At 40.4% G+C, this 20526-nt stretch overlaps 1 protein-coding gene across 21 annotated transcripts in view; it reads right to left on the bottom strand.

The window, feature by feature from the left end:
* The window catches only part of LOC120724413 (receptor-type tyrosine-protein phosphatase F), a 156633-nt gene that overhangs the window by 110474 nt on the left and 25633 nt on the right, over positions 1–20526 (bottom strand). The window contains exon 1 of one of the 21 annotated variants that reach the window (XM_040016624.1): positions 4401–5634. The exons of the other annotated variants lie outside the window; for them this stretch is intronic. The gene's annotated coding sequence lies outside the window, so the exon portion shown is untranslated. Of the gene's footprint in view, positions 1–4400; positions 5635–20526 lie in introns of those variants that run through there. 21 annotated transcript variants of the gene reach the window in all.

The following is a 20526-nucleotide window of genomic DNA, read 5'->3' as shown; positions in this document are numbered from 1 at the left end:
GGGGCTTTCCTCGCTGGTTATCCATAAGCTTCCCCCTTCCTCAACCAGTCCTCTTGTCTAACAGTCAGCCAAAGCGGCCAAGTCTCCCATGTTTACTAATGTAGAGGCAACCCCTTTATCAGGGAAGAGATTTGTAGGGAGGAGGCAGGGGATTAGCCATCAAATTACCAGGCAGACAGCATCCCTGCTCCAGGGTTGTGAAGCAGTAATCTCTAAGGCTAAAGGGGGAGATCCAGATAAAGGTTTTGGGATTGGTGCTGTGGAACTCCAAACTGTGCATAGGCAGAATATATAAGTGTGTTTTAGGGGTTCAATATTTTTAAGCAAGCTTTCCCTTCACTTGTTTGTTATGGAAACTACCTTCACAGAAAAAGACAAGACCACATCGCATGCTTTCATGATGTTGGGCTTTGTGGCATCACAACCAAGCCCAACACCCCACAGCGCAAGTCTAGATGAAAAGCTTTTAAGTAGGAATGCTGTAGCTAGGCAGGGCTGGTGGAATTAGATTTCAGTGGCATTGCCCATGGTTCTTGTATTATCACCCTCCCTTAAACAAGCAGTGCTCTCCTCAGAGAATACCCCCTGGACACAGGAATGTTTCATCAATGCCGCAGCCTCCAGCATCCTTACCGGGCCACAGTGGGCCAAGAGGCGCTGCGCAGGCAGGCTATAAATAAGTCAGGCGTTATAATGAAGCCAAATGAATCTCCATCCATCTTCCCAAAACAAGCCTGGGACCCAAGAGTTCTGCAGGAGGAAGAGTTATTACCTGTGTTTGAGGATTGAGCCACAAGATGAACAAAAACGAAATGTTTGATCTTGAACGCATCCCACCACAAAACACACATTCTGTGCTCTCCAATGCAAGCATGTCCAAATCTGTGTACGAGTAGCCAAGAGTGTGAAGACTCGTTATTTCATTAGAAGTGACACGCGTGGGCTGATAAAAGAAGTGACAGGAGGGCTGATAAAGTAATGAAGCAGAATGTCGGGTTTAAGCACAGCAAGGCATTAGAAGAAATTGGGAGGCTGAGCAAACAAGGGTGCTGGTGGAGGCCCAGGGATAAATCAGCCACATGATTATACTTCCTGAACCAAGCACAGAATAAATTAAGCCTACTTTTTTTTTTGTTTGTGCAGTTAAGCATCACAGTTATCCCGCCATAATGAAGAGGAAGGTAAAGCTGCAAAGTTCATTTCCCTTTAATGGTCGTCCAAGAGGAAGAAATCTGACCTTGTTTTACTCCAGTGAAAGACACTACCTCAGCAATAAGATCAGTATCAGTGTACCATGGAATAACTGAGTGACATAACAGTTTAGTGCATGAATACAATCATGCAACAGAGACAACAGTGATCTCTAGCTTTCTCCGCTTTCAGAAAATAGTTTAATGCATTACAGAATTTCTATTTGCCATGGTCACTGGACGTTTCGGACCTGCGCCGTCGCATAGTGCACATATACAAGCGTAAGCTTTGGCCTTGTCATACATGCAGACTACAGAAAAATGCAGCTACCCCTGGAAATGGAGGCTGTTTCAATCAATGTGGAGGCGTAATGGGATGATGTGGAATTGAAATGAGTTTTGTGCAAGGGGGAAAATGTCCTCTCTGACAAAGCGGATTTGTGTTCCCGTTGAGAAACCCATGGCTGTAATGCAAAAAGCCACGGTTTAAATGAAAGGTGCAAGGCTATGAGCACAAAACAGACCTCTGATGGTAAGCTGCAACAGGCCATAAAAGATACATTTAAAATGCAGAATAAAATATATAATGTAAACAGGAGCGCGGAAAAGGAATGAAGGGGAGGAAAGACAAGAATGTAATCTACGCTCCGAGCGCCCAGATTCGCTTCAGTTCACTTTTAACAATGACCGAAAGCTACTCTTTAACGGATGTAGTGTTTGTTTGTTTGTTTTAAACAGGACGATTTCCATTCATCGCTTACTTACTTACAACAAAAATAACAATGCCATCCCTAAAATAAACCTGTCTCGGATATGATCTCGTGTCAAAACCTCAATGTGTGCGCGGATGTCAAAGGATACGCAAAGACCTACTTCGATCAAATGAGCTCTCTGCTTGGGGCAGCTGAGAAAAGCATTCTTGTCAAAACACTGGTGATTTTAGTGGTAAAGAAGGGCCTTTTTTTCGAAACCTTCTCCTCAGCACCTGTCACAACGAATAAGTCGCTGTCTGCAAGAAGGAAGTGTCACAAATAAAAGCACAAAGTGACTATCAGCACAGCTAGCACATCACACAGGCAGTGGCCGCTGATTGACATCGCACGTTATGCGGGATGTATCTGTCACACTCATAAACATGTTAACTGTGTAAACATGTTTATTTAGTATTGAGAACTGGGCCTCGTCAACATAAAACAACTACCTATGACCTTGTCAGCGTCGGGCAACAATTGCTGACACCCAACGAATGAACACCCCCCTCGCCTCTGCCAAGATTTTAAAGTCTGAGACCAAAGAATTTGTTTAAGCATCAGCATCAAAGCTTTGAACTTGAACAACCCAACAAACCCTTCTGTGTTTTCTATTTACAGTATGTGTCGCGGCAAATGTCTTGCTCCACTGACACAGCCGCCTTCACAGAGATTGATCTGTGATTGTAAGCAACTTCTTTCTTGTCCCAACAGGCATGAGAGTGATTAAGCAAATCTGTCATGCGTTAACAAGTCATTACACATCACCCAATCCACCAATGATGAGAAATCAAGTTCTATGGAAAAATCCATATGCTCAGCCCATAATTACTTTTGAGGAATCCGTTAGGGAGAGAGATTGAGTGACTGACTGTTCCTCACAGGGTAATTTATTCAGAAGGAAAGACTTCAACCAAGACAGCCTTTTGAGCAAAGCATATTATATAGGCCATGTTTGGTCTGGGAATTTAATAAAAGAGCAGTGGTACACAAAAGGCTGCAGTTATTTCCTCAGGACATCACTTAATGTTTCTCTGGAACGTTAGTGCTGATGAGGTGACTGAGGCACAGTCGCAAAAGAGGACGGCCTGCCCGGCGGAGGTGAAGGACATCGACTTACAGATCACCCAAGAGGTGGACAAGGGTCGCTCTGTTTCAACAAATGACCACAGTTGACAGTTTGTCGTCATTTTTGTGACACTACAGAGCTGCTGAGTGGACATTTTGAACCAAACTGAACCATCTTTTTTTTTTTCAAGTAAGTCTAAGGGAACCACTTGAGATCAGCACTAACAGAGGTAGATTCCACACTGAACAAAAAAGAAAAAAAAAACAACAACCGGTTTTTGGTACAAATAGCACAAAGTTCCCATTACAGCAGAGCAGACTTATGGGGACATCTGGCCCTTTCAAAGGCCAAACAAAATGAAACAAACATGCTGTCCTGGCTGTGTTTTTTGAAAGCTTAAGACAGCTTTGATGGAAAAGGTCAAAGTAAAAGATTTTCCCACTGACATCAACCCTCCTTTTGTGCTCCAGAGTTACTGAGTAACAACTGCCACATTTTCTGTGGCCAAGATTAAAAAACTCGGTCAAAAACTTTCTCAGTTGAAAGATTTATCACACAACTGCATCTGAAGGGAACATTTAGAGCTGGTTAAACGGGATCAAAAAGAGTCCTGCAGATTTACTCATAACGGTGTACTTCATAATTATAGTAAAAGCAAAACTCGAAGACACACAAAGAAACACCCATTACAGCATATGCTTTGTGGCAACCAAGACTCAAGCATTTTCCACAAATCACATTTTGTGACTTTCAGAAGTTCTCCTCTGCAATTATCTGGGATTTCAAAGCCTTTCGTAGCCAACTTCTAACTGAAATTCTTGTTCCTGAAATTTTACCCTCGAGATTGCCCAGGGAGATATAGACAACTGAAAAAGCAGGTTGTTTAGCCTCAGCGTAGGCCTAATGCAGTAGAGCTGCAGGGTGTCTAACCTTAGCAGCGGTAGCTAAGGGACATTCTATGGCCCTTCTTTTCAAAGTCCTCTGAATACGTAGGGGAGGGCTTGCACCAGACAGGGCAATTTGCCAGAGAGCCAGCCAATAGAGCTAAGCCAACACGAGGTTAAACTATTGTTTTGGCTTCACAAGCAAGAGTGAGCAAGGACAAAAGTAAGGGAGACAAAAGAGTAGTAAGAAAATACCTGACCACTGAAGTGTAACACATCAACTTATATTGTTACTTTTATTATACCAAGCAAGTTGCAAGAAGTTAGATCCCAAAACAAAAACCAGGGTACTGGGAGAGGGATACACAGGCAAATGAAATTCACACCATCTTACACAGTTCACCCACTTTCAAAAAATGCACCTGTGCCTCTTTACTCGTTTTAGGAACTAAAAACTTCTGTTTTTCTCATGTCAGGCTGATTATGTGGCAAAAAAATTCAAACTTACCCATGTATCTCAAGTAGGTCCACTTAAATAAAGAAATATTTTAAAGAAATACTTTTTATTCCTCTTTATTGCGAGGCACTTATTCCAGAAAGCAAGTTTCCAAATCCTACAAAAGAAAATCCAGCAGTATCGGAAAAGATTATTCCTGAAAGATACCCTGTGTGAGAGAAAGTCGTCTCCAGTTCCTGCTTAGTTATTCCGTTCACAGCATTTCATTAAACCAGAAGAACTGTCTTTTTGCTCTCCAGTAATAAGTTTCCAGCTGTGGCTATATCGCAGAGTAGCTTGGGAAGAGATCCTTCAGAGTCACAGCTTGTTCACACACTGAGGGGCAGTCGGGGACTGCCTGGGAGAAGCCAAACCCACCGTGTGATGTCATGGTGTCAAATTTCAGTATGAAAAGGGAGGAGGCTTTACCTTTTTGAACTCTGACCAATGATCATCTTGTGGTTTACCTGCACGTAGAAGGGAAGGAGTACACGTGATTGTGATGCACTCCCGCTGCTTAGAGACTGTATCTGGCTCTTATCTATTGATCACCTTCCAGGGAAAAGACTGTCCCAGTGTAAGCTCACACAGGCTAATGAGCCCTCACTCTTGCTTTGAAATGAAACTCAAGCATCTGCCCTGCCATTATTAGTGAAACTTAACCGGTTAACTAAGTTTGACCTTGAGACTTAAACAAGTATTCCCCAGGGACTGTGATAATACATGCCCGCCAACGTGTTTTGTGGATAACGTAACAGTTACAAGAATATTTTGTCCTTCTCTCTATATATTAAAAAAAAAGGAGAAGATGCGTCAGGGAGGATAAATATGCAAAACCCTCATTCTTAAAACTGCAAGGCATCGAGTACACACATACACGACTCGCAAACACACTGGTTCTCACTCCCTCTGGTCAAACTCTGCTAGCCATGGAGCTAATCATCCACAACAGATGTTCAGAAATGTTCAGTCGGATTTATGACGGAGCTCAGAGGAACAGCCAAGTCAGCCTCTGGTGCTGTTTTCTCTTCTGTCCTACAAGGACAAGGGATTGCACCGAGAGAGGATGTCAGCACAACCATTCTCTTCCCCAAAAACATTCCCTCGCTCTCTGAGCTTCGCCATGCGAGACGCCCGTGCCTTAATAGCTCACAGAGCCTCCGGACCTTGGGGAGAGGTTTGCTCATTTATCCCAATGATACTGTGTGGACTGTAACTTGACTCATTGAACAGCGCTTCAACAATGTTTCGCCCTCCACATAATGATGTGGTTTTTTTAATATATATATACACAAACATCAGGCGAAACATTGTGGAAATGCTGTTCAATGACTCAATGAATTCAAAGAAAGGATAGGATTTTAAAGACAGGCCATCATTTTGCAATAATATTTAAATGATTCATATTACTTAGATTTTAATGTAAGTGGAACTAAGTTTTAAGAATTGGACTGCTGTGGGCTAGTTTCATTCTGGAAAGTGCCAGTATAGTAACTTTAATAAACTAACATAACAAAAGACAATCACAATGAGATTCTATAAAGGACAAATAAAGCTTTTTACCAAGAGTAAGAATGTTGAATCTGTTCCAGGCTTAAACTTTACTGGAGGAAATGGCAAACTGCAACGTGCTCTACATTTCTCTTTGTTGTTAACAATGGAAGACAGTCTGATTTTACTGGAGGCTGCAGATCTGAGAACACAACAGACATTTCTGCAAGAGAAAGAATTGTTTTATCTTTAACATTCTTTCTAGCTTATAACAAATTAGATGTGGGTCATCTGATTAAAAAGTGATTCAATTTGAAGGGACTAATATATAAATATATTCCAGCTGCATGGGCTTAAAAAAAAAAAAAAAAAAAAAAAAAAAACGGAACTGAAAGACAAATGGGGATATCATGCATGCACCGTGGATAGAAACTTACTGAAATCTACATCACAACTATCTGCAAAAAGGAGAACAGAACAATCTGGATGTTTTGGAAGCCTCGTATTTTCTTAGACTCTCTTGAGAGTTTGAGAGAACCTTCTGGAAAATAATTATTACACCCACACATCCCCGGGGAGAGGAGAAAAAGTATATCTGTGGGTGTAAACAGCTTGTGCCACATCAAATGTCAAATGAATCTGGGATGAAACTGTTGAACAAATCACACTTAAGTAAAAGGCAGGAGTAAAGATCATTGGTCGGTGGTCCCAACAGCAGTGTGGGAGAGAAAATTAATTGTAAGCTACAGTCATGTTTGCTACTGTATTGTGTCAGCTGCACAGCATGAACTGTTTCAAATGTAATCTCATTTTAATGTAATGTAAAACTCAAAACACAGATGGAACCTGAGCAGTAAGAACCCCCCCCCCCCGCCCCGATGCAAGATTAAAACTGTTGCCTTGAGTGAGGTTTTGAGGCTCAGGCTGTTTTAGGACTTATCTTTGGCCCCACCCCCCACCCCCTTCAAAGAGCTCGGATTGAGTTGGAAGCACCCCCACCAAGAGAATTTATAACATTGTGACAACCACCCATCCCCCGCTCATTTCATTAGGCTGAAAAAAAGGGGTTGACAACCTCTTCAATCTGAAGGAGCCAGCCTCTCCTTGATTTAGGCCAGTCTGCAAGCCTCAGTTAATACATTTTAGTGTAAATTTGATTTTTTTTTTTTACGATAGCTTTTTTTCTGGCTTTATTTTAAATGCATGGATAAAATCTGTTGTGCAACTCCAGGATTATTTGCAGGTGAAGAGCCAATGAATCAAGCTATCTTAACTCAGCTTCTCTGTGGTACCTTCATTCATCTGATGGGATGCTGCACTGGCTGCTGCAGGATGGGATGAATCACACTGGCCCTGGGCTTTATCAATATATCTGTCTGCACCATCTAACAAGTCTCCCAAAACATTTTAAGAGGGTTCTGCTTCGAGGTAAGTTTCTTGGTATAGATCCAGCAGAGTACCAAGCAAAGGAATGACCACGGCATTACAAAAATAAGACATATTTGTTGAAACACTGCAGTCTAAAATGATGTATAGCCATATGTAAACATATAATTTCTCCACAAAAATTAAAAATCCTTAAAAAGCACTCCAAACAGATGTGGTTTATTTTCCCATTCAGTGGAATAGTTGATGGACAGAACTGTGGCTGCATGCCAGTGAAAAAATGCTGACCTGTGTCGTAAACACTGAGCTGTGAAAGTCAGTGTGCTGCTGCTGCTGATGGGCTCTTAAGACTAGCACTATGTCATCGTGCCCAAAAGCACAGCTGGGTAACACCTGTTAGTTTAGAATTCCCAGTCCAGTTCACAATTTAGTGAGGCTTGGTTACTGCCATTAGTCTGTGAGCTAATTCACCCCCAGATAGTGCGCTGTGGTATTTACATTACATACATGGTTCATATCATAACTTAAAATAAATATGCAGGAAGCACGTAGCAGCAATATATACAAACATACACATATACACTAATATATACATGAGGTCACCCGGGGGGTTATAAAAAGCAGCTCTTGCACAGAGTAAGTAAACCACAAAATGGCTAGCTTTAAAATGCAGCACAAATGTATCTTTTGCGACTTCTGCCTAACAGTCGCACCACCAAGGACGCACTTTTGGCCCTGATTTTTTTTCCTCAAGACTGTCTGCAGATAACACTGGCTCCAACACTGAGAGGTAGTGATGGTACATGGCAACAGGAGGTGTAAAAAAGACAAGGACACAGAGCACATAAAAACACAGATAAGATTGGTCTCATGGAGCTGACCTTCAGTGGGTACTGGCGTGTGTACGTGCTTGTACAACTATAGGCCCATGTTATGTAGTTTATGTGAATTTGTGCATATGTCTCTGTGCCTCTTTGCCCTATAATGTCTCCATAGCGCTGGGTGTATATGCTTACTGTTACTGAGTGACAGAATCAAAGTATGGAAGAAAAAAAAAAAAGGGTGGAACTTCTACAGGAATGCACCTCTTGTCTACTACTACTGGTTGAAACACAACTAGCGCTCTCCGTTACACTGTGCTGCTGACAACTAGCAGGGCAAGCTCTCTAAGGGGAACAGCAGAGCATGCCGCCGAATGCATGAGACAAATCATTTTTATCTGGGACCCCGGCGGGTATTGACAAACCGGGGATGCATTTAGATAGCCCAATTAAAATGGGGAAATGAAGCGACATTGAGGCACTTTACAGAGCTGTGGCCCTCTCTACCCTCTAGCCTTTTGTGCTCCTTGAGCCCTCCAGAGTATGACTTCCTTGCATATGGCACTCGGTGAGGGGGTATGGGGGTGGCAGGCAAAGCAAAGAAGCGGGTGGCTCGGAGAAGTTGCTTTCGGGTGAAATATGCAATATGAGAAGCAATACTGAGCCCGAGTGACATTGCATCATTTATACTGTTTCATCTTGCATGCCTAATTCTTGCACAGTGCTGCTCCCGAGGAGTTGTACTGGCTGCTCTAGCACTAAGATGATCTCCAGTGGGTGAAAAGGCATATAAACAGGGTCACAGACAGCATGCAAGACAGGGAAGTCAGTGCATGTCTGCAACTTCAAAGGGTAAATTGGCAATCAATGCTATAGATACTGGCTTCACTGATCCAAACGTATCACAGCAGGTGACCTTCAGTGTCAGCCACTCAAGCATACATGGCTTATTTCACGTCTCTTCTCACCTTTATATGACTCCCTCTGGTCTAATTTTCCGACCTCTTTTTGTCTTTTTGATCAATGTTCATTCCACAGAGATTACCGTCACATGCATTTTTTTTATTTTATTTTTTTTTAGAAAAGCTACACCCACACCCACACACAAACAAACATCCATCACATTCTTGCAAGTATACTGAAAGGCTACAAGACCAGGATGCCGTTAGATGTTTCACCTTCTGTGTAGGTGGAGAGAGTGATAGCAAAAGCAGCCTAGTTTGTTTTCCAATAAAGAAAAAGTCAGCATGGAGAAAGCAATGCTGTGGTGTGCTGCAACCAGCTGTTCAGCAGTGTTACATTTCACAGGCTGTCCGCAAAGATGCAAGCAGTTTCTGCAATGCATCTGATTTTGTGAAGATGTTGTCAATGGAGAAATAGATATCTGTCCCTGAATGTTCTCTTGTTTTCACTCCACATTTTACTCAAAATGCAACAAACTGCCATTATTTCTGGACAGCAGTTTTTCAAATTAATCGTATAGATTTTTTCCAGTTCCAAGAGAACATTTCTATATATATGCAAGCCGGCATCCAAACGGGTAATAGAAACTCGAACACAAACATGTACTAAAGAATAGTCTCTGCAATAGCTCAGATGCAGCAGGTATGGCCTGCGCCGAGGAGACTTTGATAAATCTGAAAAGCTTTCAGTGAGAAGCTCCTAATAAAAGCCCCACAGAGTCGTCTCTCCCAACCAGAGAAGGCTACACTTTGTCTCTGACAGGAACGCCTTCCAGATGCTTTCCTTCAATAAATTTCCACCTCAAACAGAGCACACTGTGCTAGCACTCAAGAAAATGATTATCCTGACTGGCTACGAAGAGAAGTGTCAACTGCTTTTTTAATACACTCTAGGCTTTGTGCATGTCCAGCGTCAATATGCATTGGACTTCAGCCACACGAAAATGTGCTTCTCGCATTTCTAAGGAATTTTCCAGAGAACAAACCCAATTTTGTTCAAATAAAGCATTTCATTGTCCTAATAATTTGCCAATAGCATTTAGAAAAAAACAACTTGAACACAACAGGATGCTTTCAAAACCACAAATCAACGTCAACGTGGTTAATAGCTCTCATTAGTGAAATCTCCCGAAGCTTGCTTTGCACCACAGTACATCCCGTTGCTGGAGTAAAAAGAAAGGGGACGTGAAATTATTCCCTCTGTTAGAGGAGGCTGTGTTCACTTATGAAAGAAAACAAACCACAAATTAAATGGAAAAAAACCAAACAAACACCAACATGTCCTAGTAAGGCGCCGAGTCACAATGTGCCCCCAGAAGAGGTTTGATAAGCCTTTATATTGATTTGACGTTTCTTAAACACATCTGGAGAGATCAAACACCATTTCTGAGAACTCCCAAGGAGGATTTTAGCCAGAGCTGAAAGGAAAATCAACAGCACAGTAATAACATTTATTTTTTTTAACCTCTTTGGTTGAATAGAGTTTCATTTACTCAAGTATAACAAACATGAGCAGATTTCTATGAAAATAAGCCTCGTATATGCAGACCATTGTTCCCTACTTATATAGTCACTGCCTAAAGGTCTATTTTGAGCCACGATAACCCTGATAAGATATGATTTGCATCACTTTCATGCTCGTCAAACCAATCAGTGACCCCTCGTGTCCTTTTGTAGGGAGAGACTGTCATCCTGGAAACGACTGCTTCCATCAGGATAGAAATGCTTCGCCACAGATAAAAGCGATCACGCAGGACAACTATGTTTTCATTTGCAGTGATCCAGCCGTCAAGCAAGCCACATTCCCTGCGGAACATAATAACCCTTTCATTTGTCACCCATCTTCTTGTTGCATGAATAGCTGATGCTGGGCTGATTGCTTATAGCTTTAGAAGTGTTAATGGTAGTTAGTTAATGGAATTGCCACAATGCAATTCAAATATATTTAAATAAGTATCCCAATGTAGGAGACAACACAACAAATTTTGCTTAATAATAGTTTAAATGTACCCATTTTTTTTTAATTTGGAATATTAGCAAATGACTACATGTAATTCAAATTCTGCACGTCAGCCTTAGACCTAGCATGCATGGACCCCTTAGCAAACGCACACACATACTTTCAGCAGAAGAAAAGCCTGTCAAATAAAAGAGTAATCCATCACTTGGGCCATTTTGCATTATGCAGGGTTGCTCTCTCCAGCAATGGTTGACTGACAAGGAAAATAAAATGGGCCCTCTGTTGACCAAAATGGGGGGGGGGGGAATGACATCATCACTCCACAGCTTAAAGAAGCAAAAATAATTTAATTTCTATTTTTTTTAATTTGTATTTAGTATAAAATAGTATCACTTTTAAATGCATCTTTCTTTTACTGCAGTAGTGTTAGATTACTCAATAGGTATCTTTATCTGTTTAACTACAATTTATCTAGATTTAAAGGAGACCTCAAAGTAAGACGGATTAATATTTTACAAATATTAAATGATAAGCATGAGAAGATGATGGCCCTATAAGTTAATGCCCAGTGCTATTAAATATACCCAACAGTATAACTAAATAACTGGCCAAAGATAAACACTAATCTAAGCCTTCCACAACTTACTGGAAATCTCAGTGCTTTTCTCCTCAATTAACAATTCATAGCATGGAGTAACAAATGGACTTCAACTGACTAGAAAGCTATCCCAAAATAATTAAGGAAATGAAATATTCAATACAAAACTTCTTATTATAGCATCAGTACCTCATAAATTTAAAGGGAATAAATGAGTGGATTAATCTGTGTGCTAATGGAGAAAAAAGCCAGTCATTTCGCTTTCTTCCAATTCAACTCCATTTAGCCTTTTAAGAGTTACACCTTCTATTACTTATCTCTGGGATTTCTAGCGCATGGCAGATCAGGCAAAATGGGTTTGAGGCATTGTTCTCCATCGTTATATAAAGAGGACTCCGTGGCTAAAGAAGCCAGCTAATAACGACAAAGATCTGAGCTTAAGTGCCCCAGGGGGGAACTGTTTTTCCCCCTCTCTCTTCAAAATGTTCAGAGCTCTCTGTGCCGCTTTTACCTTTTGAAGGGGGAGTTTTACTAAATGTAGAAGTGCTAAGTGCAGGGCTGAGGCAGGCACAGAAAAAAAAAAGTGTCCTAAGAAAGAGTTTTTCCACAAGACCGAGAGGGAAATACCTGCACATCTAATCCTAAATTCACAGAGAATTTGTCAAATCCAAGCATATCCAATTACTAATGTTTGACTGGTTTTTACATATTTCATTGGAAAATTTGTACAGGTACCAACCATACAGCTGAAAAAACAATCCCCAGATCTTACTTATATTTGTGCCATCAGCCCAACGTCTAAGCTTACAAAGACTTCTGGGACTTTGACAGTCAAGTCAGGGCAACTGCCGGCTCTCTCAGACTCCAGTGGATCATATGAGGGAAAAACCCAGGCACTTCAAGGACGTGATCAGCAACACAAAACAGAAATTAAAAGGTACTGAAACCTTTCTGAGTTTAACTTAAACAGCAGAAGACTCGGACGTTCTATTCTTGAGATAATTTGTTACGTTATATCCAAGTCCCTTTTAATTTTGAAAATCCCATTTCAGGTTGGTTACCCTTAAAGAAATATATTAGTTGCAATGAACATAATCCACTTGATACTAGCTTTACCGACTGAGATATCATCTAACTGCATACCAAATGTCAGTATTTTGGAGGTTTTCTTGAGAACCCTCATAGATCACATCGAAAATTAAATTAGATTTATTCTTATTATGGGTTTTCTGCATTAGAGTGTTCACACTGGGCGCGGCAAAGAGATCAGCATTCCTGGAGTTACTAAATTCCATCAAGGCTCCCCACTGTCTGAGGCACCAGCATGGCATAAAGTGGGACACCAAGCTGGTAACACTGAAGCAACGTTGTACTAGCATACCTCCCCAGGCTGAATTCAAATATTTTAGGCAGAGGTCAAAGCCATAGCAGAGGTCACATGGTGGGTATTACTACGCGGCAAACACAGCATGCCACCGTGATCACAGATCAGACTTTTAAGATTCGCAGCATAGTTTAGAGTTAGACTGTAAAGGTACAGCCACTACGTCCACTATTTGATCAGTTTGCTCTGAGCCTTGCGGCTGATCCCATCGGAAAGCCCCAAACTGAAATGTTAGGTGAACCGTGATGCAATTTCCTCCAGCATTTCCTGATGCATCCTCGCCTATAAAACGGCTTCCTGCTCAGAAAATGTTCAGATCTCTTCTGAGCTCTTTAATGAGTTTTGCCCCTCCAGGTATATTCCTACTAATATTAAGAACAGCATCACAGTGGACAAATGCCACCTCTCATCATGGTGCGACAACGAACCAGGCTACACTTGTCTTTTCAGCGTGACCTTTGAGTCTAAATGTGTCAAATGTGAAAACGTGCGACCCTGCTCATGAATCCACATTTGACTTTTAAATGTAAACTGTATGTATGGATCTGTAATAAGATTTGCATTTTAATATATTTCTAATAAAATCAGGTGCAACACGCTATGTAGACTACAGTCAAAAATATGTCCAACTGATAATCAACCTCGACAGGAAGGTTACTGCAGTTCAGACCTGATCTCATATTTCAGGTATATACAGCAGACATATGTAACCACAACAGAGGCGTGACCACAATGAGGGTGCTGTCTGCATCAGCCTAAACAATTTTAGAATAAAAGATGCATTACAAACAAAGAAGATCAGATCTCTATAATGAATAAATGCATTTATTTGTGTTGCATTTCTCATTCTGATTTATGCTATTCAATTATTCAATTATCGGCACATCTAGGCTAGGTTTATGCTTGAGGGCTCAGTTGGCAAAACAACAGCTACAAAGAGGGAAGAGCTTAGTTTCTAAAAGTCTTCCTTTGTTTTTAATAATAATCGAATAATCTGATCTTTATGACCATGCAAACCGTTCGTACTTGAATGGTACACTGGGGTGATTCTGGGGATGAGTGTCCCAAGAACAGTTCAACACCACACTAGGAAATCTAAAGATTAAAACCAAGAGTTTTAATGGATGACCCGGTCTATCGCCACAGTCATGCTGGTGAATATTATTATTACAGATAGCAGTAAATGTTAAGAAAATATAATAAAATATATTTTGCGTTTCATGCAAGTCTTGAGCAATTGTTGTCTAATCTTTCTGAAGGCCTCCCAAAGTCTTTCTTTGGACATTGGCTACTTTTTCACTCATTTTCAATCCAGTCCTTGTACTTGACCATTTTCAGAGGAATTCTTTGTTTGTTAAGCTACTTAACGTTGACCCACAAATAATGTTGTTGTGTCTACAAAAATTCCCATTTTCTTTTTTGCACAGTGCTGAACACACTGTTAAAACAAAAACATAATAGCTGTCACGTTCCTGGGTCTGTTGACCCAGCGTTTTAGTTTTAGTTTATTTTGATGTTTATGTTTAAGTTCATTAAGTTATCGAAGTTCATTTGTTTATTAGATTCCCCTTGTGTTTTCTTCCCCTGTATTTAAGTTTCTCTCACCCTTTGTGTTTCATGCTGCGTGTCTTATGTTATCAAGTTTGTGTTATCATGTCTGCGTCTCATGTTTCCTGTTTTATTTTGAAGGTCTGTGTCCTATGTCAGTATAGTCAGCTTTGCTTCCTTTGTCTCATTATGTCAGATTAGTGTCAGCTGTTTCCCCATGTGTTTCCACTTCCCCTCATCACCCTTGTGTGTATTTAGTCTGTGTGTTTCTGTTCATTCATTTTCAGGTTCTGTTGTTCCATTAAATGTTACCAGGATTTTTCCATGTTTAATGAACTCACCCAAAACTCTGGCTGATTGGGACCCACACCCAGTTTCGCACCTTGGCTCAGGCGATTAGAGGATCATCAGGGGGTCCTTTTGTCCCTCTGTGGGGGGATACTCCCACTAGGTTTATATCTGGGACTCTCCACCATTTGACCTTAGAACTGAAGAAGCTTCTCGGATGAGAGGTGAAACGTCTTCAAGTAACTTAAAGAAGTCCAGACGCTTTTCTTTGCAAGCTCCTTTGACTACGATGACCTGGATGACTGAGAACCTTCACAGACATATTCCATGTTTAAGGTTTTGTTCTTTGTTCAGCATTTAATTTTCCCAGTTTAGCTCTAGTTAGGTTCTCTCCTGTGTGCATCTGCCTTTTGGTTTTGTACCTTTTTATCAGCCACATTAAACGGCTCACTTTTTGTTAACATTCAAGTTTTGTTCCCTGTTCCTTGGTGTCTGCATTTTGGGTCTTCTTCGCAACTTCATACAGAGTGCTGCCGCACACTGTGACAAATAGCCATCCAGTTGACTTGGGAAAAAATCTCATCATCACTTATTTCAAGTCAGCTGTATCAGATTTCATTAAACTGTACAGGTGTATATATTAACTCAGACATATAAAAATGCATTCTTGAGGGAAGTGAGTCTTCTGGAAACCCTGTGACTAATTTTCAAGGGGAGAGACTTTGAAATTCTGTCACCAGATGGCCAATACAAGCCACCATGGCAGAAAAATATGTTCACTGCTGAATTAAACTAACCCCGTGTCCCTTAAGTGACTATGCAAATTAGTCTAAATGTCAAATACCTAAACTAAATTGGCAATTTAAATAAAGTAGCTAAACAGTAACTGAATAATACAAGTGGAGAAATAGGAATGGTCTCTGGGGCAAAATATGACTCAAATTTAAACAGCAAGTTGGTCTGCCACATAAAATCTAAATCATTACTGAGGGTTTGTTATCTAAATACTGCATATTATGTATCGCCCAGTTAGGCGTGCCATTTGATATACAGTATTTGCATAGGTTTCTCCTTCTGTAAATATTACACATACACTAACAGTGAAATCTGCTCAAAGTCTTGCAGCTTTTTTTGGACACAAAAACACACAGGCTTTGATTTGCAAGTGCAAACACGCGGGTAAAATCCAATCAATACATATTATTGGCTTAAGGTTTAAAGAAAACAACGATCCCATCTAAGGGAAAATACTCTGAAATCATTGAAATCCAAAATTAATATTTCCTGTTAACTCTACTGCAAACCTTTTATTCCTAATTTAGATCAAGTAGAGATTGCACCACAGTTCTCACGTTTAAAGGCTAAATGACACCAGCTTACCACAGGCGCAGCACCGTTGTTAAGATGAAAATAATCAAAGCGGACAAGTATTTCTAAAAACAAGCTACGACCTTTCAAATTTGAAGGGGAAAGGCTGTGTGTACATTTACAAAACGCGAGGGGAAACGAAAAAAATCCTATCACAGAAATTGGGGTGTGACTAATAGGCAGTGAAAGAGCTGGTCTGTAACCTGAACTCCAAAATAATCTTGCTCAAGTCTCCATGGCCACTTTGGGGGAGCAGTGGGGGGTTTGACAAGGGGAATGGAGGACCACCTGCACACCCAGCGGAGCCAACACTTTACTGGCACCACCATTTGTTACGCTCTAGATTCCCATTACTTGAGAGCTAGGTTGGCTGGGAAATCCATCTCCTGGTGTAAGGTTTATCAAACGTCTATGCAAACTGCGAAAGTGGAAAAGGGAGGCTGAAAGATCACAGACGTGCAAGGAGGCACCGAAGAATAGAGATGTCTTCACTTAAGCTGCGAGAAATCCCGTACATCAGTATTCTGGCTCACCTCACTCTTACCCTGTGTTTCTACTAATAACATGAAATATTAAATATCATAATATGATTTTAGGACACTGTAGCCAAAGATACAAGCCTCCGCATTAAAGTTATAAGTAGCGGTATAATATGCATGCAAACCAGCCTTAGCAAGCTTACTGTCAGCCCTAAATTTAATAGGCACTTGACAAAGTGAAAGCTGCTAACAGAGGTAATATATGCTGTTTATTAGAGGACAGCAACAGCCAAGTCTTGTTGGAATGCCAGCAGTCAGAGTCTGTGGTAACAACTTAAATCTCCATTAGTTTCACTTGAACTAATAACTGAAAACCTACACTGCATTAGACCTGAGGGGATTGTGATATGCTTTCCTCAGTTTACTGGTTTTAATCTGAAGTCAAAAATTATTAGTTAATGAATTAATTGATAATAAAAGAAAATTAATAAGTCAGTGATTGTGAAAGTAGCTGTTGTGGTAATTGGAGTTCTGATTTACTGTCTTAGTAACACAATGAGTTAAAAGAATGATCCTAATCATTTTGAAGTCTACATACAAGATCCCCTGGCTCGAGTATACGTGTAAATGTTGGTGACCTGACACATATGGCATACAGATTTAAAATTTGGGCCCAGTAAATCGTTGTTGGGTTCAGAAGGTTAGAATCTGGGGCCAACAGAGGCTTTCCTCCATACATAGAGACAGACATCCTTGAGGGCTATCCTTTCTACATGGTTCTCTGCATCAATAATACAGACTGACATACACAAGATACTCTCGAGGAGAGCCAGTCAGTTTGCGTCGCCAGAGTGCTTGCTGTGAAATAAACAAATGAGAACTGACAATCCTTGTGATGGTCCATACATCCTCATGAACAGGATACATCCTCGTCTGCTATATCCAACCCCGATGGAGTTTACACAGAATCCAGGTGGCTTTGTTTTCCACAACAAAAGACATTACGGAGACAAAAGGATCACCTCCCCAAAGATATAAAAACAGTTCAAACCTAATTGAAGGTTCTTGGCAAATATATATATATAAAAAAAAAGAACATCAAGTGACAGTGAGCGCATTCTGTAAACGACTATGAAATACACATCAGACGTACCGAGCATCTGGGAGAAGCAGCACGGAGAACGTGAACTGGGAAAATGTCTGTCAGGAGTTGAAACAGACCTTGAAGAGCGTAGAAATTCTATTAGTTACAACAATGTATGGCTCCCAGTGGGATTTTGCAAAATGTGCGGGAAAGAGCAAAGATGTGCTAAAATGTATTCAACCACAACAAAGAAAATATTTGTAAGAGATTTTCCACAACAACGTTTAAACAAAAGACTGGTATCTTAGCAGATTACCAAAAATGAAAGAAACACACGACATCATTAGATCTAAAAGGCTATACCATAAACTTGGCAAAGCATTTAAAAATGTCTCCAATACATGCAGTTTACTGCTTCTCTTCAGTTCCAGCACATCTGTTGAGATTCCAGCATTTTTCTGTGTAATCTCCATTTCTGAAGAACACCGTACACTCCCGATAATTACGAGGGATGTCTGTGACTCCAATTAAAGACATTTTCCATATCAAGTCTCCTGCCAAAGCTGTTCTGCTCGGTACACTAGTGTCTAGTTGTTTGATTTCAGTGTGAAAATATAGCGAAAAGATAGAAAAAGAAAAGAGGAGAAAAAAAAAAGAAAGTTTCGTCATGATGCACTACTACAGCTTCGCTCTAAAGTCCCTAATTAGTTGAGACATTTTGCTTAGTGGCTTGGCATTTTAGCCACAGGGGGGATGATACAGTAGATTGTATTGGACATGCTAGCAGAGGGACACAACCTAAAAGGCTGAATCAGGAGTCTAATTCCTTTGCTCTACTAAAATTGTGTTTAAAAATAAAAATAAAAATAAAAATAAATCAAAAGTCAACCAAAGTCAACCAACCAAGAACATGGAACACAGCAGTAGAATTGCATGCTAAATATGATAAATATGATGGTGTAATTCGTTGTCCTTTGTGCAAAGTGCACGTTATTTTAGAGAAGGTGTGGAAAATAAGCATTGCACTTACTAATATACAGACACAAGCAATTTGCAGAAACAAGCAATTACCCTTTTTAAATTTCATGCAACTCTATCCTGCATAAACTTGCTATCACAGAAGTCATTCGGCAGCGGCGAGGCTCTGATAGAGATGTTCATTAGCCTATTGCTGAGACAAACACATTTGATGGATTAAACAGTCAAATATAACAAGATGCTTGAACTGCTGTCCTGGTTGTTAAGTGAGATCAAAGTGGGGCCTGGGGGTCTGGTAAGTATGGGGAGCAGGATTGGTTCAGCAAAGCTCCAAAAGAACAAGTGCTGGACCAAGGAGATATGACATCAGACGTGTGCACTGCATTCCCCGAGGCCTGTTCTTTGGAAACTGTCAGACTGCCCTGCACCAAATGAGCTGTATAAGAGGAGGGTGCAAACATTACTTCAGAAAGCACTTCTAATCTAACAATGAGCTTCATTTGGTCATGTACCATCTTAGTAAAGGAGTTAAATATCGAATAAATCAATTTAGGTTTTTTTTTTTTAAAGGCACCTTGTGTTAACTCTCACTCCATTAATAAAAATGTGACACATTTCAGGGGAAATAAGACTCACAGGGATAAATAGCAATTAATTATCCCATTTATGTCTAAAGTACATGTACATACAGCATACCAGCGCACGCAATAATGCCAAAATGTTTGCAGTTTGAAAAAAGCTTTTAGCAAAATTACATGTTTTGCTTTAACGGAGACCAACAGTTTTGAATTTCAAGCCAAGGACACCAGACATCATGGACATTAGACATATGGATGTGTGTGGCACTCACACTCTGCTGGGGCACTTTTCTCAGTGACGCACACTATATTTGCTGCTGATAGATTGCCTGTCCGGCTGTGCTAGTGCACATAAAGTAAGGAGACAGAAGTGCTGATAAAATGCTTAGCTTTCAAGCACATCATAACATACAGGCCTGGGTTGGCAGTTTCCATAACATCTGAGCAACACAGTTTAGTACTTTTTCTAATACAGGTTCTGACTCTCTAAATTAATTTGGCAGGACTGTGTATATTGTTCCTCTCCTCTGCCGAAGGCCAGAACACACTCAGAATATAGTCTTTGGTCAAACAGAGTTCTAGATGGCTCTCTATCACAAACACAGTTACTTAGTTTAATGGCACAACGCACAGGAGTAAATGTCATATTGGATTGGTTCTGAAACAAATGGTCAATTAATTGACAGCGATCCCAACAGAATAGAATACCTATAATCGTGAGGATCAGTGAGAAATAATTTACCAGGCAAGCCTGCCTGACATTTATTTATTGATTCCAGTGTCATAAATATAAAGATTTACAACTCTGAATCATCATTATACATTAATTATTTTTGCTGTCTGTGCAGCTGGTTAAACAAACCAGTTGCACAAACAATTCATCAACTAATAAAAGAAAAATCAGTTAACAATAAATATAATCTACTAAGTTTATACACTGAATTGACTCTAGGAAGGGGTTTAGAAACTTCCATCTAAATGTAGACCAAACCCCTGTTTATTAACAGATTTTCATCACATCTTTAACTGCAGCTAATTCCAAGAGCATAAAACACTTAGTATATTAATGAAAACAAAAGACTAAGAGAAGCCATGCAGCAAAGGAGTGAAGGATGTTCTGAGAAAATCAGCTGCGGAGCTTGTGCTGGTGCATTAACTTGACCCACCAAATAATTTTCCTAATGTGCCTAAATCCTGGCAGGAATGTATGAAG

This window comes from Simochromis diagramma, unplaced genomic scaffold (genome assembly GCF_900408965.1).
Source record: "Simochromis diagramma unplaced genomic scaffold, fSimDia1.1 OVJJ01000205.1, whole genome shotgun sequence".
NCBI lineage: Eukaryota > Metazoa > Chordata > Actinopteri > Cichliformes > Cichlidae > Simochromis > Simochromis diagramma.
Note: the sequence above shows the minus strand (reverse complement) of the source record. Positions and strands in the feature narration are given on the sequence as shown.